Source organism: Chiloscyllium plagiosum, unplaced genomic scaffold, assembly GCF_037043375.1.
Source record: "Chiloscyllium plagiosum isolate Xiang-an unplaced genomic scaffold, Cpla_swu_hap1 HiC_scaffold_7, whole genome shotgun sequence".
In the NCBI taxonomy this organism is placed as follows: domain Eukaryota; kingdom Metazoa; phylum Chordata; class Chondrichthyes; order Orectolobiformes; family Hemiscylliidae; genus Chiloscyllium; species Chiloscyllium plagiosum.
In genome coordinates, this window is record NW_028270145.1 from 14,503,930 (window position 1) to 14,524,929 (window position 21,000).

The window sequence follows — 21,000 nt, forward strand, 5'->3', positions numbered from 1 at the left end:
TATTCCTAAGAGTTTGTGTCAATCTTGGAACTGAGAAAAGATATGAATATGGCAAGAAACAGATCTCTAAAGATCTCCCAAATGTAATCAACATATGTATTCCTTATTCAGTTATTGACAACTATGTACTTGATGTATATGTGTGCAAAGTGAACATGTCGTAACAATGCTTCTAAGCTGATCTTGCTGAATTTGGCAAGGTCAACTCAGTACACTAGCTACAAGAAGATGCAGAGGCATTGCAATGATCTTGTGTACTATTTCAGCCAGGATATCTGTATTAGTGATCACATTTCTGTTCTTTATTCATTCTCTATTTTTCCAAAAAGCTTATTAGCTGTATTTATACACATCCAACTAAATGCACTTCTGCACTTGCCAAACTTTGGGTTCAAGCCTCACTTTTAGCACAAAATCTAAGCTAATATTCCACTGTTAGACAGATAGAGAGTTACACTGTTGGAGCCAGGGAGGACATTACATTGAAATAATGCTTTTTGCAACAGTGAACATGAATTTCAGGGAAAGCAACTAGTACAAATAAGACACCAACAATGTTGATCATTTAAATAAGTAACTATTTAAATGCTCACTTAAAAGTACCAAGCAACAGAGCAGTGGGAAGGAAGCGTTATTGTGGTTACACCGCTGCAGTAATGATCTCACAACCTAACTTTGGGGATGTAGCTTCAAATTCCACTCTTGTAAACAACAACATTTGCATTTAATAAATCTGGCATTTAAACTAAAGATAGTCTAACGGCTAACTGATAAAAGCTTCTTGCTTGAGAAGAAGAGATATGTCTAGGCTCCAAGTCTTAATCACGAGCATTCAGTGATATTGGTGGAATCCAGATGAAAGCCACCCACATACACACATGCCTGGGAAATTTGGCTATTAGTGTTGTTGAGGAGAAGTATGGGATAGCTGAGACAGAGAGTGCAGTGGTAGTGCAGAAGGTCTAGTTTCGAATCCCATATCTCTCTGGGGTGTGTAACAACATGTCTGAACAGCTTGATTAAAAATATGCCTAACATGACCTTTCTCTTAACCAGTTTGACATCCCAGCTGTGCTGGTGCTGCTTCTCATGAAGGCTGTGCTCCCACCAGGCATTCTTCTTTCCCTCCTGGTCATTGTTGGACTCATGAGGTCTGTCTTCCCTACTTCTAGTCTGCTCTTTGTATTAAAAAAAAACACAATCCTTCTGGGCTGCAACTGGAAGGTTGCTCCTCACCCCTTGGAGTACCGATCGTCCATTGACAAAACGCTGAGAGCCTGGAGAAATCCCATTTATAAGAGATTTGAATGTTTAAATTACTACCGTGCGGCATAAGTCATGTTCAAAGTTGGGCCCACCATTGGCTGAATTCTGTTCTGTGTCTCAGCATAATTCTCCCCATCGCTCACCATCTGGGGAGAAGGACATTAAATAGCTCTCAAGTTTCAACTAATGTTGCTTTGCTAAGGCATTGTTTCGACTTGCATTTAGGGTTACACCACTCCACTACCCCCACTTCAACAAATCATGTTGGCTCGGCCACAATGGCTCAACTCACACTCTCAAATCCCAAGCTAGTATCTCTCCCAGTCCCCATCCCAAAGGTTCATCACCGCAAATTCAGGCCTTCAGCTGACCGAAAGCATTCATGTCGAATTGCTGCTCCAATGACAGACTGGTCCTCTGCCAGAATTGCTGCTAATAGGCACACAATTAAACCTTGGTCTCTAGGGCCTCACAGCACCAGGAACCCTGGTTCGATTCCAGCCTTGGGTGACTGTCTGCGTGGAGTTTGCACATTCTCCCCGTGTCTACGGTGGGTTTCCTCCGGGTGCTCCGGTTTCCTCCCACAGTCCAAAGATGTGCAGGTCAGGTGAATTGACCATGCTAAATTGCCCATAGTGTTAGGTGCATCAGTCAGAGGGAAATGGGTCTGGGTGGGTTACTCTTCAGAGGGTCAGTGTGCACTTGTTGGGCTGAAGGGCCTGTTTCCACACTGTAGGCAATCTAATCTAGTAAACATGGAAACAAACTGGCCTCTGATAGGTGGAGAGGATCCTTCCAAGATTTCAAACTCAGTTGCACTGACCTATATTTTGGGCAATGGTTGAGCAGGCTACAGACAGACCCTGAGCAGTGATTGCTGGGTGCTGTCTGTTGCACAAGCCTGCCTTAAGCGAACACCCTGTCCCTTTCTCAGATGACTGCTAAGAAGTCCCATGGGAATATTTTGAAGAAACACAAGGGAGGAGTTATCCCCAGTTCCCTGGGCAATATTTATAATCAATATCATTAAAAATATATGGTGTGCAGATGCTGGAGTTGGATTGGGGTGAACAAGGTCAAAAATCAAATGACACCAGGTTAGAGTCCAACAGGTTGATTTGAAATTGCAAGCTTTTAGAGATTGGCTCCTTCCTCAGGCATGGTATGACAGAGAGGTATGAGGCACTATTTATCAGCAAAAGGTTAACAACTTTAAAACTGACTGCCCTTGTTGAATCCTTGAATAAGTTAGGAGGGAGGTAGATTGCTCATTACGCTTTGTGTAACTTGCTGTGCACATTTGCTGTGATTCCTACATTGTAACAGTGGCTACATTTCAACACTGAACTGCTTTGTTATATTCTGATGTTAAGAAAGGCACAATATGAATGCATTTTTTTCTACTCCTAATTGACCCTAAACTTCACTGTGTCAACTACAGATTTATTAATGTATATCCCTGCCTGACGGGTGGTTAAGTGGACAATGTGGAATAAAATTTATTACAAATATAAGACTGATTTTCTGATGATTCCACACTCCTCTCAGAATAGTCAAAGCATCTGAAATGCATTAGCAAGGAGTCAAAGGTCCTCTCACTTGCACATAACGGAGTGGAATAATATTGCTGTGCTCTGCTGGAAGATCGGAGATCTGGAAATGAGGTCATTCACTCAGTCTTTAAACCATGCCCAAAAACTGTTAGAGAGAAAGAAAAACAGCATACATGCTTCATTCTACACAAATGCCTAATTACAAGTTTAGCCAAAGGTCATTTACTTATCCATGTTCTATGAGCCTTCTACTTCCAAATGTTTGGATAAAATGGAGTGGCTAACATGCAAACCAGACACAGAATTTCCCAAATTTGTTGAAATAATTTACATGTATGCAAACAATGGAATTAAAATAAGGAGGTCTATATTAAGGAGAGAGAGACAGAAAATATTGGAATCTCTTGGATGCTATGCCAAGATGTTGTATGAGGCTTCCAGACACATCCAATTAACAGGGAATGAAAAATTCCAGGATACTTTAAAACTAGTGTTTGGGAAACACAGCAGGTTGCATAGCTACTGCTCCTTCGGGATACATCATTACATGAGGAATTTATTTGAAACCAAGTTTAGACTCATTATCACGGATGAAACAATGGCAGAATGGGTTGCTGGCAGCAATTAAAGTATCCTGATAGTGATTCCCAAAAAGTGTACTTGGACTATCAGGATCTGTTGAAATCAGCCCTGAACTAACTGCACACTGAAAGAATGGAATGTCTTGTCATTCATTAAGGCTATAGTACTGAAGCCACATGCAAGCACTCTGCATTTTGTTAGATGGAAAGGAAAACTGCAATTGCTTTGAATTTCAGATCCCTATCTTACTGCTTCCAAGCTCCACAGGGAAAAACATAAAGCAACTTGCTACTGCAAATGAGATGCTGGTCACTTTCTTGACATCTGTGTAGATGGCAGATTGAAATGGAAAAATGATGAACAGTGATCATAATGGTTTGCACTGCAGCTTCTTTGAACAGACTTTCTGTCTGGAGAAGTGCAGGCCCTTAGGTTTTGTTCTTCAGTTGATTTCCTTGACACTCTGCACACATGGTTCAGAATGTAAACTTAAAATGCTGACGTGTCTGCTCCCAATTCTTTGCTCTCCAGAGATTTCTTCCTGTGCCTTGAAATTAACCAAATATGTCAGGAATCCAGGAGCTAGCACTATAGATCACTGAGTTTGGCTGATACTCAATGAGCAAACTATGATCACTTTGCAAAGCTCATTCTCCAGGAAGAATGTTTCTAATGTCACTAGCTGTGATGATAACAGTTTTAGAGCAGTTTGGTAAATTACTGCCCATGGGACTGTGTATATAAATTAACAAAATGAGCATGTCAATGTTACAGATTTCTGCTGACGTTTTGATGACATAACTTTGGCTGGAGTTACCTACTGAAAGACAATGCGTCATGTTTAAACCTGCACTGAACCTGAGGAGCATGCAGTGATAAAACCAAGCTCTGTACTTGTTCATTAGATGTATAACAAAGACATTGAATGTCAATAGCAAATCCTGGAAAAAGTGACCAAGTGTATTATTGTCAGGTCTTCTACGCTAACAACTTTAAGGTTCTTGTCTTTGCTTTCAAATCCACGGCTTTTCACGACCTTTTTATTTCAATCTCCTCCAGCTCAGAGCCCTTCAGGTTATCTTTGTCCCTTTAATTTTGAACTCCAGGGTATCACTGATTTTAACCTTCAGTTACCAATGGTATAGGATCTGGATTCTCTCATCCTTAATGCCTCTCTACCTCCCTTGTATAGTTTCTTTCAGATTTTTACAGAAGATTTCAGCTTATGCGACGTTAGAATGCTCACCATTTGCTATAATAACCAATTCCACCATAACAATAAAGTAGATGTATGGATCTGTTATAATATATCCACATTTGGTGATGATATGAAGATAGAGGTGAAAGTAAGATCTGAGGAGAGTTATCTAACATATCAAGCTGGAGTCTGAAGCTATATAGTTAAAATAAGGATGTAATCTTTAATCATCCACTTTAAGAAGAGTGGAAAAGCAGGAAATTTTTTAAATTGTGGATTATTAGCAAATGCTGGCAGTCGGACTCCTTGTATGCAGATCATAGATGGTTAATATGCAAGTGTAATAAGCAATTAGGAAGGCAAATAATATTTTAGTCTTTATAGCAAGTTGCTGGGAGTATAAAATTAATCAAGTAGTTACTTGGTGGGTGTGAGAATTGCTGAGAAAAGACATATGTTATCTAAACCTTTTGTCTTGCACTCATCAAGACAATTCACAAAAATACCAATTCAAAAAAAATTAAACATTTATCCTGCATGAGAGAGGAATGCTGATTGGTTGGCAAATGGACTCTGACTGGTACAGGTATTGCCATGGAGAGTACAACAATTAATGATGATTGACTTTTAACTGCAGGCTTTGTTTACCTTATAAACTAGGTTGGTTGACACTAAATGGTCAGGGATTGCCCTGAGAAATGAACAAGTGAATAGCTGTCCCCTGTTTTGTTTAGTTGAAACAAGTACAGAGTGTACAAATAAGTTCTTTTTGTCTGTAAACAGAAGAAGAGTTTGAATTAAAATAGATAGTTTCCAGTATAAGCAAGTGCACCAGACTGACTACCCTAAATTATATGCCAGTGTAGTTCTTTGCACTCTCAAGACTTTCAAGCAAATATCGTCCAATTGCCAAACGATATCCAATATTGGACATTGTGTTATGAGTTTTTCAAGAACAGCAAGGTTGGATGCAATCAATATCTTGCTTGTTGTGACCAGCTGAAGAGTTTGATATGACCCATTAGTCTTGGGATGTATGGCCTAAAGACCAAGTAGCACACTGGCACTGAAATTCATACATCATGTTACTTGTGTGTGATAGGTCGAACATTTCTTTGGCTTGATGCAGCATCTTGTTACTGGAGAATTCCAGTCATATTGCTACTGCATAGTAGCAGTATGAAACAGCTGGCTTCACCTGTTACTCAAACCTTTGAAATATTTAGATTTAGATTAGATTACAGTGTGGAAACAGGCCCTTCGGCCCAACAAGTCCACACCGACCCGCCGAAGCGAAACCCACCCATACCCCTACATTTACCCCTTACCTAACACTACAGGCAATTTAGTATGGCCAATTCACCTGACCCTGCACATCTTTGGATGGTGGGAGGAAACCGGAGCACCCGGAGGAAACCCACGCAGACACGGGGAGAACGTGCAAACTCCACACAGTCAGTCGCCTGAGGCAGGAATTGAACCCGGGTCTCTGGCACTGTGAGGCAGCAGTGCTAACCACTGTGCCACCGTGCCGCCCATCTGTGGTAATCTGTGGTATCTAATGCATTAAAACCTTGCTCTGATCAGCTATCCTGATCAGATCACTTCTTGCTTTATGTTGCACAAATTCTATGGCAGTCATTCTTAGTTCTGAAAAGTGGCCAGATTACCTCAGCATTTGGCAGTTATCTGCCAATCTTCATTAGTTGCTGCATTCTCCATGGCAATGTCTCTATCAATCAAAGTCTCTCTCCTTTCTTGCAGTACATATGTTGGTTATCCTCTTGAACTGATATTCCTATGAATTGACAAAAATATTTATCAAAATATGCCTTTTTCAGCAATAATTTAGCAATTATTATCTACCATGCCTTTATTGAATCCACATCCAGGATACTGTCTGCAGTTTTAGTTTCTTTCTGAAGGAATTGCCTTAGAGAGGAATGTTGACTTGATTGATTCTCTGCAATGAGAGGGATGTCCTTTAAAGAGAAACTGAAAAATGTATGTGGTATTCCAGAGTTTTTATTTTTCTAGAAATGTAGAAATAGACTCAATCATTATACATTTTTACAAGCATTTATTTGCAATTCCAAATTACAAGCATGGATATCCAAATTCAAAAAAAGCATTTCAATCTGCCTACATATGGTGACACGTGTAAATCTCCAGCTACTAAGTCTTCATCACCAACATGTAATTGAACACAATTCATATACATCTAACAGTATGAGTTAGATATTCTCTGATATCGAGGAGAACGAGAAGATCTGATTGAAATATTGAAAATTCCTTGAGGGCTTGACAGGACAGGATGTTGAGCGATTAATTACTGTTGGCTAGAATGACGAGAGCTAGAAATTATTGTGTCAAGGTAAACAGTTGGCTATTTATAACTGTGAAGAGGGAATGAACTTTAAAAGGGGTCCATTTCTCAAACCCCATGTCCAAAAATCAATCTGAAACATGCCAATTGGAAACTCAACTGGCCCACAGTGATAACATACTGGTGAGCATGGGACTTCCACCCTCAGGCACAGGAAGTCCTGGTCTTCAGATTTGCCAGTTGTTCTGATTAGCTGATAGCTCTGTATTATCAGCTGCATTGGAAAATATTAGTGAGCCCCTCCTAGGACTAAAAGGAAACAAGGTGGCCCAGGAACAATTACTGATGTCTCTTGGACTTAGGGTAAATCCAATATTTCAGGTGGGTGTATTTCTAGCAACGCGCAAGGCATTAGAATTTACCAGCCAGGCATGGAGATATGAAGGTAGGGAATACTTTAACAGCATTCCCCCAACAGCCATAAACGCTTCCACAAAGCTGCTAATTCCTTACCCTACCTGTCCAACTTTAGCCCACCCAGTGAATGTGGAGTTCAGGTAGAAGCTCATTCATGCTTAAATTCAACATGGAGCACCATGAGATGCTAAATGGCAAACTGCTGCTCACATTTGCTATGCTCTAAAAACCTACCTCCTTTACCAAGCTTTCAGTTAACTGTCTTAAAAACTCTCAACGTGGTTCTGTGTCAACTATTGCTTGATAACATTCCCGTGAAGCTCTTTGGGACATTTTACTACTTTAATATTTTATAGAAACACAAACATTTTCATTTTCTGTTTTTAATTCTCCTTCTCGCTCCACAGGTGCTGATATGCTCAGTAATTTTTGACATTTCTTGGTTTTTTTTTGGATTGTCAGCATCTGCAGTGTTTTGTTTTTGTGTTTTAATTGGCTTAATCAAAAAGGTTCTTGAAAATGAAGGAGCGCACAGGTATATCATTGAACTCCCCCACAAAATTAAAGGGGTGAGCCATTGGACAGAAATTCAGATTAGAGTGGTGCTGGAAGAGCACAAGCAGGTCAGGCAGCATCCGAGGAGCAGGAAAATCAATGTTTCGGGCAAAAAGCCCTTCATTAGGAATCCGTTCATTCTATGTTAACTCTAAATCAATAATTTCGATATTGCTGTTGCTTGTGAACTGCGTTCTGTTACGTTGTGAAGTAGCTGAGCCTTATCAGACTGATCTTGTAAAAAACTGCTATATTTTACATGATTCCAGGTGTCTACTCAACGTAAGGGGAACGGTCTTTTCTATATGCCATGTTTACCACTACTTTCAATGTATATATCGTGCTATCTTCCCAGTATTAATAAATTTAAAGATAATCCAAATTGCATCAAATCTGTCTATCAGGAATAGATTAAAAGGCTTCTAATGTCACAGCTAATAGCTTCTTAATTTTCTTTTCAGATATATTCCATTCCACTTTGTCTGGTGATCCATTTTGCATGTTGATTATTCAAGGGCTTCTTGATGCCAGACTCAAAGTTATATTTTACTAACTTGAAGCTGTATTTAATCCTTAACATTTTAAGCCTTATTTTTATGATCACAGTTTAATTTAAAGTCACATTCTAATTTAGTCTTCCTCACAACATTTAAATATACAAATTAAAGGCAGCACGAGGCCATTCAGCCCCTTGAACCCACTTTGCCATTCAGCACGACCATGGCTGATGTGATTCTGGCCTCAACTCCACATTCCTGTCTACCCTGATAATCTTAGACTCCCTTGTTCAGTTCTGACTCATTATTATCCAACACATGTATGTTTTCAATAGCTTCCTTCCAGCCTGAAAGGTGTGAATTTATTTGCTCCCATCCTCATAACTCAAATCCTTGACATGAGGGGCCAGTTCCCTAGCTCTCCTGTGCAGCCTGTCTAGTGATTGAATCCTTCCCCTGTTTCATGTTGACCAGATTTAGACATGACTGAGGGAGCAAGCTAATCGTACACTATATAGTTTGATTACAACTTGTTCACATTTGTATTCTGCTGTTCTAGCTATCTATTCAAGTTGGTTGACACGTTTGACATGTACCAATGTCTCTAAGTCTGTTTCAACTTCTCTTTAGCTATTTTAACATTGTTGAAAAAAATATACATTTTGCCCAAGTTTATGACGTGCACTCATCAGGACAATTCGCAAGGAACACAAAAGTAAAGGGAAAACAACATTTAGATTGTACGAGAGGAGAGTGCTGATTTTGTTGGCAAGGAACCTTTGATTGATGGTAGTGTTGCCATGGAGAATGCACCAGTTAATGATTATTGGCAGTTAACTTCAAGCTTTGCTAAAATTCTAAACCAGTCAGGTTGACTCTGATTAGGAAAGACCTTGCCCTGAGAAATGAACCAGAGAACATGTGCCAGATATTTTGTTGAGTTGAAATAGGTGCATTTTATGTATGCATTCATTCAGTCTGAAAACAAACAAGGCCTGCTTATTATATGCAACTTCCAGTACAGTTACTGCACCGCCCTATGAACCCAACTGTCAACTCCAATTCTTCACACAGTCAGGATTAATTAACAAATGCTGTCCAATCACGGAATCACCTCTAATGTTGGATGCTGTTTTGAGCTTTGCAAATACAGGCAAGTTGGATGCGGTTAATAACTTGCTTGTTACCAATAGACAAGGGGATGTGCCATTAATATCACCTGCACTATCTTTAAGTTGTATGGGTCTCATACCTGACATCACACCAGCACTGAAATTCAAATATTATATTATCAATTATGAAATTGGTAAAAACATATGTTTAGCTTGACAGCAGCAACCTGTTAATGGCGAACATCTATTGTTTTGCTATTACATGATAGAAGTGTGCAACAATTCATTTCACCTTTTCAGCCCATTGTAATTTGAGACTGACAGAGCACAGTTTAGGATCAAAACAGAAAGCCTTAGGCCCATTCATGAGTCTGCATGATATACAGTGAATAGTTAACTGAACAAAGTAACTATTATTCAGCAGGATGGCTTTGTTGTGACCTATTTCAGCAATAAGATTGTTTGATGAGCTAATACTTTGGGCCTTATTTCTGAAGTTGCTGATAAGGCCAATCTTAAAATGTATGGAAATGTAAAAATCTCAACGCATATATTGACTAATGAAGGTAGCGTTGTCATCGTGAAACTCCTGGCCATTTTTTCAACTGGGGCATAAAAAACAGGAAACTCATTTGTTACATCTTAAAGATAAATTTGAGTGCAGGATGGTGCCCATTAAGACATGTAAGGAAATTATTATATATTGCTGCAGGTTGAAATATAACAAAACTACCATTTACGTATTGGAAATTTATGCAAGGTAAGAAGTTGAGTGAAATCCCAGCAAAGACACATTTTCATGAATCCAACAAAGATGTCATGAGAACTGGGCCAAGTGGGATCCCATGGAAACAGTAACCATTTGGCCATAATATACCTTTAAAACTCAACTCAACTGTGTGAGTTGCTGAGCTCATAAGAAAAAAGAACAGTACAGCACAGGATCAGGCTCTTTCAGCCCCACCAAGCACGCATTGACACAATGATGCCTTTCTAAACTAAAAAACTTTTACCTGTACTCGGCCAAATCCCTCTATTCCCTGCTTTTTCATGTATCTGTCAAGATGCCTCTTAAATAGTAAAAACAATGACTGCAGATGCTGGAAACCAGATTCTCAATTAGTGGTGCTGGAAGAACACAACAGTTCAGGCAGCATCCGAGGAACAGTAAAATCGACGTTTCGGGCAAAAGCCCTTCATCAGGAATACAGGGGTCGGGTGGTGAGGGAGCGGCGGTGAAGGAGGCCCAGGACCTCCTTCTCGGCAGAGTGGGAGGGGGAGTTGAAATGTTGGGCCACAGGGTGGTGTAGTTGATTAGTGCGGGTGTCCCAGAGATATTCCCTAAAGCACTCTGCTAGGAGGCGTCCAGTCTCCCCAATGTAGAGGAGACCGCATCGAGAGCAACGGATACAATAAATGATATTGGTGGATGTGCAGGTAAAACTTTGATGGATGTGGAAGGCTCCTTTGGGGCCTTGGATGGAGGTGAGGGAGGAGGTGTGGCGCAGGTTTTGCAATTCCTGCGGTGGCAGGGGAAGGTGTCAGGGCGGGAGAGTGGGTTGTAGGGGGGTGTGGACCTGACTAGGTAGTCACGGAGGGAACGGTCTTTGCGGAAGACGGAAAGGGGTGGGGAGCGAAATATATCTCTGGTGGTGGGGTCCGTTTGGAGGTGGCGGAAATGTCGGCAGATGATTTGGTTTATGCGAAGGCGGATGACTTTGTTTATGGAGGTCCTGGGCCTCCTTCACCGCCGCTCCCTCACCACCAGACGCCTGGAGGAAGAACGCCTCATCTTCCGCCTTGGAACACTTCAAACCCAGGCCATTAATATGGACTTCAACAGTTTCCTCATTTCCCCTTCCCCCACCTCACCCCAGTTCCAAACTTCCAGCTCTGCACTGTCCCCATGACTTGTTCTACCTGCCTATCTTCTTTTCCACCTATCCACTCCGCCCTCCTCCTTGACCTATCACCTTCATCCCCTCCCCCACTCACCTATTGTACTCTATGATACTTTCTCCCCACCCCCACCCTCCTCTCATTTATCTCTCCACCCTTCAGGCACTCTGCCTGTATTCCTGATGAAGGGCTCTTGCCCGAAACGTGGATTTTACTGCTCCTTGGATGCTGCCTGAACTGCTGTGCTCTTCCAGCACTACTAATCCAGCCTCTTAAATAGTGCTCATGCATCTGCTTCTACCATCTCCTTTGGTAGTGCATTCTAGGCACTTATCACCCTCTGAATAAAAAACATTCCTCTCACATCTTCATTAGATTTTCCCCCTTTCGCCTTACAGTTATGTCCCCTAATAATTGCTATTTCTACCTTGGGAAAAAGATTCTAACTATCCATTTTATCGACGCTTCTCATAATTTTGTAAACCTCTATCAGATAGCCCCTGAGCCACCAATGTTCAAATGAAAGGAATACTGTTTCATGCAATGGAGAAGGATTTAGATCAACATATGAAGCTGCAATACAGATGTCTTCGGCTTCCTTGAGTGAATACACAGGCAATTTCAAATTAGCACATGCACATTGATGTACAAGTTCTGTTTGGATTTCACAAATGGAAAACGAGTTACATTGAAAACCTATTTAAAAATAATTGCAGCAGTCTGCCATAACATTTGGGCAGTTCATATTGTGCAGAACCAATGCTGCGTGTATGAATATTGCTTACTCTTTATTTTGGTACTTCTTACAAATTGCCCTGATGAATACAAAATAAAAAGCTTCAACAAAATATATCTTTTTTCCAGTTATATTCAAGTTTTGTGCAACTCTTTGCAAATGTTCTAGGTCAGTGCCTTCTTATTTCTCTGGCACCAAATAGGCAAATGAATTAGAGTCACAGAGATTTTATAGCACAGAAAAAAGGCCATTCGGTCCATCAAGTTAATTTTAGTCATCAAACATTTATCTATTTGTATCTATCCAGCACTTAGCCTGTATCCTGTATACTCTGGCATTTCAAATGCTCATCATTATACTGCTTTAATATTTTGAGGGTTCCTGCCTCTTACCAGCCTTTCAGACAGTGAGTTCCAGTTACACACCCACCCTTTGTGTGAAAAAAATGGTTCTTCAAATCTTTTCTAAATCTACTGTTCCTTAATTTAAAACTGTGGCCCTGGTTATTAACCCCTCTGCTGAAGGTAAATGTTTCTCGTCATCTACATTAGCTATTCCCCTGTAAACTTGTTATGAAAAAAACCTACTTACAGTGGATGATCATTGCTCACCTCTATTTAAAACAAATAAAACCCTTTGAGATCTCAACTCCTCTTCAATCAGCAGGTTGATTGTTAAATAATGAGAATTGATGGGGTATGAATTCCACAGGGGTATGGGTCTAGATTCTCAATAGATTATCCTATTATCCCCTTTCCCACCCTTGTAAAACATAATTTGGCTAAACATTGTTCTCAAAGAGCAGAAACACAGTTGAGAGCTGGCTCACTCATGGTACACCTTTTGATAGTTATCCTTAACCAAGCAAACCAAGTTGCCTTGCCAAACAGATCGTAACTGGTGTTTCCAGTTTCTCAGGCCTGAGATGCTTCCTGAATCCACCAAAGACACATTTCCTTGCACTGAAGGGGTTCACAGAGCCGATTACTTCCTTTTTCTTACTGTCCCTTCCTAACATCATCACCTGCTGCCCGGGTACCAGTGGACAGAACATCCTGGCAATTTGCAGGATGCTCAGAGAATGCCCTACATATGTACCCAGCCCCTTCTCAAAGTCAGAGCTCATATTCTGGGTTTAGCCTGACTCCCATGCCACACTTGCCATGTGTGACACTGTACATTTCTGATTTTTCAGTTATTTTGTCCATTCACAGTTTTTAGCTCTTTCAGTAATTTTTAGTGTCCTTGCTTTGATTCTACTATCACCTCTAAGTTGGTCCCAGTTTCACCAACTTGCTTTGATTACCTGAATGTAAAGCTTGCTGGTCACTACCACAAAATGGAGGAATTTGAAGGTTATCCCTTAGGGCACACAAAATGGTGATCACAACCTGACGTGAAAGCTCCTGTTGCCTTTTGTACAAAGAGCCTGGAATTTTCATTAACATCTTTAAATGCGCATTTGGGGGCCTGACTTGAATTGAATTATTCCTCAAAGCTTGGGAAATCTGGTTGTGAAATGGATGCATGAGCTGTCAGTTCCAGCAGGGGCAAACCATTTTAAATGAGCCTTTGAAGAAGCAGGAATGTTTCAGCAGCCCCTCACTGAGAACCTTGGGCCTCCACCCTGCCAATTGTAGTGTTGCTTCAGTCCTTCCCAGAATTGTGGACCTCTATTCCCAATCATTCTGCCCCTATCAAGCCCCAAAAAGGGAATTTGCAACAATTTCACCAGTTGAAAAATGAGGTGTTGAATGTGGAATTCACACATTATTGTGAAGACCGTGATAGTTATACTTAAGGGAAAATTAGGCATGTATATCAAAGAAGAAGGTATAGAAGATTATGTGGACAGTGTGGCATAAAAGGAAGCAGAATGAAGCTTGTGTGAAACATGAATGTTGCCATAGACTAGGTGGGCCAAATGGCCTTTTACTATGTTGAATTTTTAAAATTAATTCATGGGATGAAGGTGTTGCTAGCTCGGTCGACATTTATTGCACATCCCAGAGCGTAGTTAAAAGTTAAGCACATTGCTACGTGCCTGGTGTTACATATAGTCCAAACCAGGTAAGAATGGCAGTTTCCTCCCTAAAGGGAATTAGTGAACCAAATGGGCTTTTCTGAAAATTGACAATGGTTTCATGGTCATTATCAGACTCTTAATTCTAGAGTTGACTTTAATTACAATTTCATCTTTGTGGGATTTGAACCCAGGTCTCTGGATTAAAAGTCCAGCAATAATGCCACTAGGCTGTCACTTCCCCTAATCCTGTTTGTGACCTTTCAGCTTATTTGGAACTTCAAATCAAATATATTCTTTATCCTCTGTCTTCTTTCTGTACTCAATCCCTCAATATGGAAGTAATTGGCATTCTTTGTTTTCAATCATTGTCTGATCTTCCCAATAAATAATTATTCCCAACTGTCACAACTGTTTCTGAACTTGCCATCTTATTTTTAGTGTTCCCAGCATTGATAAATGAGCATTTTAATGTCGATGTCTCATTCTCTAGAGGAGGTGGTTCTGCAATCTATAGTTCCAGTGTGATGTGGGACTCTAGTACACTAGCACACTGCAGGAAACTGTGGGCCTATAGATTGTAATTTTTCCATTCATTGAAACAGGACACTTCTTCAAGATGTGCAAAATGGAAGTGATACTCCCTATTGGAATTCACTCCTAGCATTCACAGCAATCTGGAAAGTCAAATGAATAGATTAGCATATGACAAATGCAATTTTATTTCAAAAAATACAATACACAGTTACAGAGTCTTGGGGTATTTCAATCCCAAAATGGTGGGTTGGAGGTAGGGAAGTAACAATATAAATTTTAAAATTCTCCAACGCCTGCTTCCAACCTATTAGTTTCTGCTTTAAAGGAGACAGGTCAATGGTAGGTAACCAATTCACCCTCAGAATGCAATCATTGCATGCATTCAAAATAGAGGTATTTTTGTGTGAATTTAATGGATGTTGAAAATCCAGGGCTTCGGAAATCCCAATGGAGTAAAGGAGAAGAGAAGGGCCAGATCCGTGAATTAAGTGCCTTGATTACTGTTGGAAAGAAAGAGAAGAAAGAGTGATGCCTGCAGTCCCAACATGGTTATATCCTCATGATCAGGACTCTATGGTCAACAACCCAGACCAAGGAGAACCACATGGGCAGTGATGCCAAACTAATTATACACTGTATCACATGTTGGACTAACCTCCACATGATCAATGATTCCTGTGTAAAGTATACCTCCATTGCAATGTCTCATTCCTTGCATTGTCCCATTTTCTTGTACTGTCACACTCCCTCTAAATGCCCTAATGCTCACCATGTCACATTGCCTGACAATGTCATACTGCCTTAATAAGCCCCATTGCCTCATCCTGTCTCATTCCCTCATGATATCCCACCCCTTCATGATCTTCCACTCCCTTGCGACATTGCATTCCACTGAATTGTGTGACCCCACTTGTGATGTCCCACCAATGTTCCACTATGACATCAAACTCAGATGCACAGTTGCATCCGTGCCCAGCGTGCAGGAAACCTGTCAGCTTGGGCAGTATTGGATAGGAAACCTGGTGACAAAATGTAATTGCCGTTAATTTCAGTAAGATATCTGGGAACCCTATCTTTTCAAGTTTCCCATTTGAACATCCTCTCCCACTTCGCTCTCATCCAATCTCTCCACAGACTCAAGTAAACCTTGAAGCCAAAGCATTAGCTTCTTGAAGAATGAGTTAACTTTGACTGTTGCTCATTTACCAACACAACAGCAATGTGCTTTTATGTTTTGAGTTGGATTTGGCATAATCTGTTACAATTGTATTTGCACAAAAACAATTAGAAAGTTGTTTTGTGCAGCCGCCATTTACAGCGAACCAGTCCTTGATGAACACACTAAACAACTATGTATTTACTTGACCAATAAGTTCATCATTTGTAGAGGAGACACACAGGCCAGATTTTAATGCCCTCTTCTGAGGTAAGGTACTGGAAAAAAGTGTATTTAATCAGCACAGTTTCAGATGAGCAAAAATATTTTGAGCATGAAGCGTGGAGAATAGAAGTCTGGCCAGAAACTTAGATTAATTAAGTCTATTGATAAAAGACGCATAGATGGGACCTGAGGTTGTTGGGGAGGTACAAGCAGAAGACAGAAAATTTACAAGTAGAAACTTGATTTGCTGTGAACTAGCGTACTGAAGTTGAATATAGTTTTGTTCAACCTGAGGTAGCAATCAAGGAGAGGGGTGAAATTATCTGTTGGTTGATGTGACAAACAGGAAATGAATAGTCATCATTTGTTATATCATTTTAATCCTTGTGAAAGCAAATATGTGGAGGAAGTAACCAGTGAATGCAATGAGGAATTTCAGGCATTGTCAATACTTGCCAAGTATATTTAATTCTAGGACAAGAAATTATATTTCCTCATTATCATTGAATAAATTATGCTTGGAATGTTGCAAATAACTCACATTACCTTTCGTAGAATACAAATTCAGTCTTTTGGACCTTTCTCAGGATGGAAACCATTGCTTTTCTTGATCTGTATTGGAAACCTATAGGAGTTCTTGTCCCAGCTAGCATTACTGAGCAAGAAGCTCTCAGGTCAGGTCTCAGCTAGCAGTTCATGGCCAAGAAAGGTGTCTTCATAATGTGGCCAAACAGGCTCAGAATCAACTTGTAAATCCTTCCAACACATTCCTGATGAAGGGCTTATGCCTGAAACATTGATTCTCCTGCTGCTCGGATGCTGCCTGTGTCCTGCTGTGTTTTGCCAGTGCCACACTTTTCGACCCTTCCAACATATGTTAATGGCAGGTAAAAGCGAAGATCAAAGTGGCAATTAAAGTGGAGCCAGAAGACATTGCTGAAGTTTCTAGATGAATTGTAAATTTTAGCCCTATATTCATTGTAGAGGAGGATGATGCTAGTATATAGATCAGTGAGGGAGATTATGGTATTCTTGAATGAGTTAGTGGTTTCACCTGGCCCAGACTGCAGCCAAGATTGCTGTGGGAGGCAAAGGAGGAGATTGCAGGGTCTCTAACATTAATTTTCAATTCCTTGCTAGCTACAGGATGGTGCCAGTCGACTGGAGGGCAGCTAATATGGCACCATTATTCAAAAATGGTAAGGATAAACCAGGGAACTACAGACCGGTGAGTCTAACATCTATGGTAAGGAAACTATCAGAAAAGTTTCTATAGGATAGAATTAATCTCCACTTCGAAAGATAAGGATTAATCAAGTATAGTCAGCATGGCTTTGTCAGGGGAAGATCATGTCAAACACATTTTATTGAATTTTTAAGGAGGTAAGGAGGTCACAAGGTGAGAGTGGGGAGAATGTGGGGACCCTTTGAGGAGAGAGTGTGGAACCCCAAAGAGGGGGAGTGTGGGACTCTGACAGTGCCCGCTCCCTTGGCATTGACTCTCTGACAGTGCAGAGCTCCCTTGGTATTGACCCTCTGACAATACGGAACTCCCTCGACGCTGATCCTCCGACAATGCTGAGCTCCCACGGCATTGACCCTCCAACAGTGCAGAGCTCCCTCAGCGCTGACCCTCCCACAGTGTGGAGCTCCCTCAGCGCTGACCCTCCCACAGTGTGGAGCTCCCTCAGCGCTGACCCTCCCACAGTGCGGAGCTTCCTCTGCGCTGACCCTCCCACAGTGTGGAGAACTCGCAGCACTGACAGTCTGATAGTGCAGAGCTCCCTTGGCTAACCCTCCAACAGTGTGGATCTCCTTCAGGACTGACCCTCCGACAATGCGGAGCTCCCTCGGTTCTGACCCTTCGGTGTGCTGGTGAGGATAGTGCATTTGATGTAGTCTACATGGATTTCAGTTTATAATGACATCTCACATGGCAGACTGGTTACAAAACTCAGGGGATTCATGGCAATTTAACAAATTGAATGCAAAATTAGTGCAGAAAGCAGAGGATAATGGTTGAAAGGACTTTTTGTGTCTGGATGCCTATATCCAGTGATGGACCACAGTGTTCTGTGCTGGGTCACATGATCTTGTTGTGTATATTTATAATCTGGAAATGAATCTAGGAGGTATGATCATGATGCCATGACAATTAGCGGTGTCATAAATAATGAGGAGGAAAGCGTACAACGACAGGACGATATAGACAGACTGGTCAGATGGGCTGAACTGCGGCAAATAGAACTTATTTTAAAATGTATGAGATCATATATTTTGAGCTAATAAGGCCAGGGTGTGTACAGAATTCACAGTAGGATGATAGGAAGTGCAAAGTATTAGATGGACCTTGACATGCATGCCCATAGCAGCAGGACAGGTAGATAAGGTGGTTAAAAAGCTTGTGGGACATTTGCATTTATTAGTCAAGGCACTGAATACAAAAGCACGGAGATTATGAATACAAGAGCAAGGAGTTGTATAAGATATTAGTTAGGCCACAGCTGGAACACTGTGTGCAGGACTGGTTGCCACACTATAGGGAGGATGTGACTGCACTAGAAAGGGAGCAGAGGAGTTCCACCAGGATGTTGGGGGGCTGGAGCAATTCAGTTATGAAGAGAGACTTGATACGCTGAGTTTGTTTCCTTTGGAGCGGTGAAGACTGAGGAGGAATCTGATTGAGGTATACAAAGGTCTAAGGGGTACAAATAGGCTAGATAGAGAGAAACTTGTCCCCTTAATTGAGGAATCAATAACTAGGGGCAGAGTTTAAAGGGAAGGAGCAGGAGGTTTAGAGGGGATTTGAAGAAACATGATTTCCCCCAGAGGGTTTTGTGTAACTGGAACTTAATGCCTAAAAGGGCGGTAGAGGCAGCAACTCTCAAAATGTTTCAGAAATATTTAGATGAAAACTTGAAACACCATAGCACACAAGTCTATGGGTCAAATGCTGGAAAATGAGATGAGAAAAATGGCTGCTTGATGATTGGTGTGGACACAACAGGCCAAATTGCTTCTTACATTGCTATAAAAACTCCATGACTCTCTCGTAGCATGGAAGTTATGTTGACCCTGAACTGATTCAAACTTACCTGGAATATTAAGTCAAGATCTAAGCATTACATTTCAGAAAGGATTGTTTAAGAAAGGGTGCTGAGTCGGTTTATGGGAACGTTTCCAGCCATAAGACGGTCTGGTTACAAGGATGGATTGGAGAAGCTGGGGTTGTTGACTTGGAGAAAGAAAAGTTCAGGAGGAGAATTGGTGTGTGAGTTCAAAATCATCAACAGTTTCAACAGTGGATAAAAGGAAGCAGCATGCTATTAGTAGAAGAGCTGAGAACCAAAGAATTCAGTGGCAAGGGAGCCAAAGAGGATATGAGGATATGAGGAAAAATATTTTTTTACACTGTACATTGTTAGGAATTCACATGTACTTCCTGCTTATGTGGTGGAGGAAGATTCAATCACAGCTTTCAGAAAATAATTGCTCTGGGACTGGAAACAAAAGAAAGGTTGTAAGACTACTGAATAAAGGTGAGGAAGTGGAATGAACTAAGCTGCTCGTGCAGAGAGCCAACATGGTCACAATGGGATGTGCTGTAACCAATATATGATTCTCTTCTAATGTCAATCTTCCAAACTTTTAAAAACTAAACTCAGCAGCACATTTTTGTTTGACAAAAATACCTTCTGTTTTAAAGTACTTATCTCTTGTTGATTTGATGGTATGGACTAGAATCAAATCCAATTTATTTCGATTTTTAGCTTTCTGGGTATTATTGAACCAGTTGGGTTTGAAGATGTTGCAGCAATTTTCATGGGGCAGTATTTCATGATCTCCTGTGAGAATGTGACCATAGAATTAATCATTGGTCTTTCCACTATCTTCAGTGGACTAACCGATGAAGGTCTGTCATTGTCCCCAGTGGGCCATTCCTGCCTAGTCTTGCCATCACAACCACCAGCCCTCCCTTCCCTCACTGACCCATTGTGGATCAACTGACATAATTGGGCGTGTGTCTCCCATCAACACTTCCTTTAGCATGGCATGAAATCCCACTATATGAAACATCCTGCCTGTGGTTGTCTCTTTCTCGTATTGATCTAATTTATAAATGGCAAACATAACTTTGAACTCACAAACTCCAAAATGATAATCTAGTATCAAGAAAATTAATGATAGAATAGATCATGGAACCCCTACAGTGTGGGAGCAGGCCATTCTGCCCATTGAGTCCACAATAACCCTCCCATCTAAACCCAACCCCGACCCTACTGCCCTAACCCCACATGTCCCATTGGCTAATGCAGCTAAGCTGCACATCCCTGGACACCATGGGCAAGTTAACATGATCAATCCACCTAACCTGCACATCTTTGGACTGTGAGAGGAAACCATAGCACCCGGAGGAAACCCATGCAGACACAGGGAGAATGTACAAACTCCACACAGTTGTCTGAGGCTAGAATTGAACCCAGGTCCCTGTGAGGCAGCAGTGCTAACCCCTGAGCCATTGTGCCATCTTTGGCCTATGAACCCACACCCCACCCCCAATGCCGCATAGGATTCTCAGTCCATCCTCACTTGACAATATTCCCAGTCCTTGCTACTGAGCCTCAGCGCTGGAAGGAGTGGTCAAACCAAATTAGCACTCGCATGAACAACTTGGCACCAAGTCAGGAGAAATGTCGCCTGTGCACAACATATTTTCAGGTAAGTCAAGGAATATAACAGGTTGAATTTTATTTGTTCCTTCACATGTTATGGATACCATTGTCAATGTCAATATTTGTTGCCATCTCTAAATATAGGTAACAATTCCACTTGAAAGACGGTAGCCCATCTTTGCGGGTATGCTTCCAATGCTATTAGGTTGGAGATTCCATGATTTCAATGCAGTGACAATAAAAGA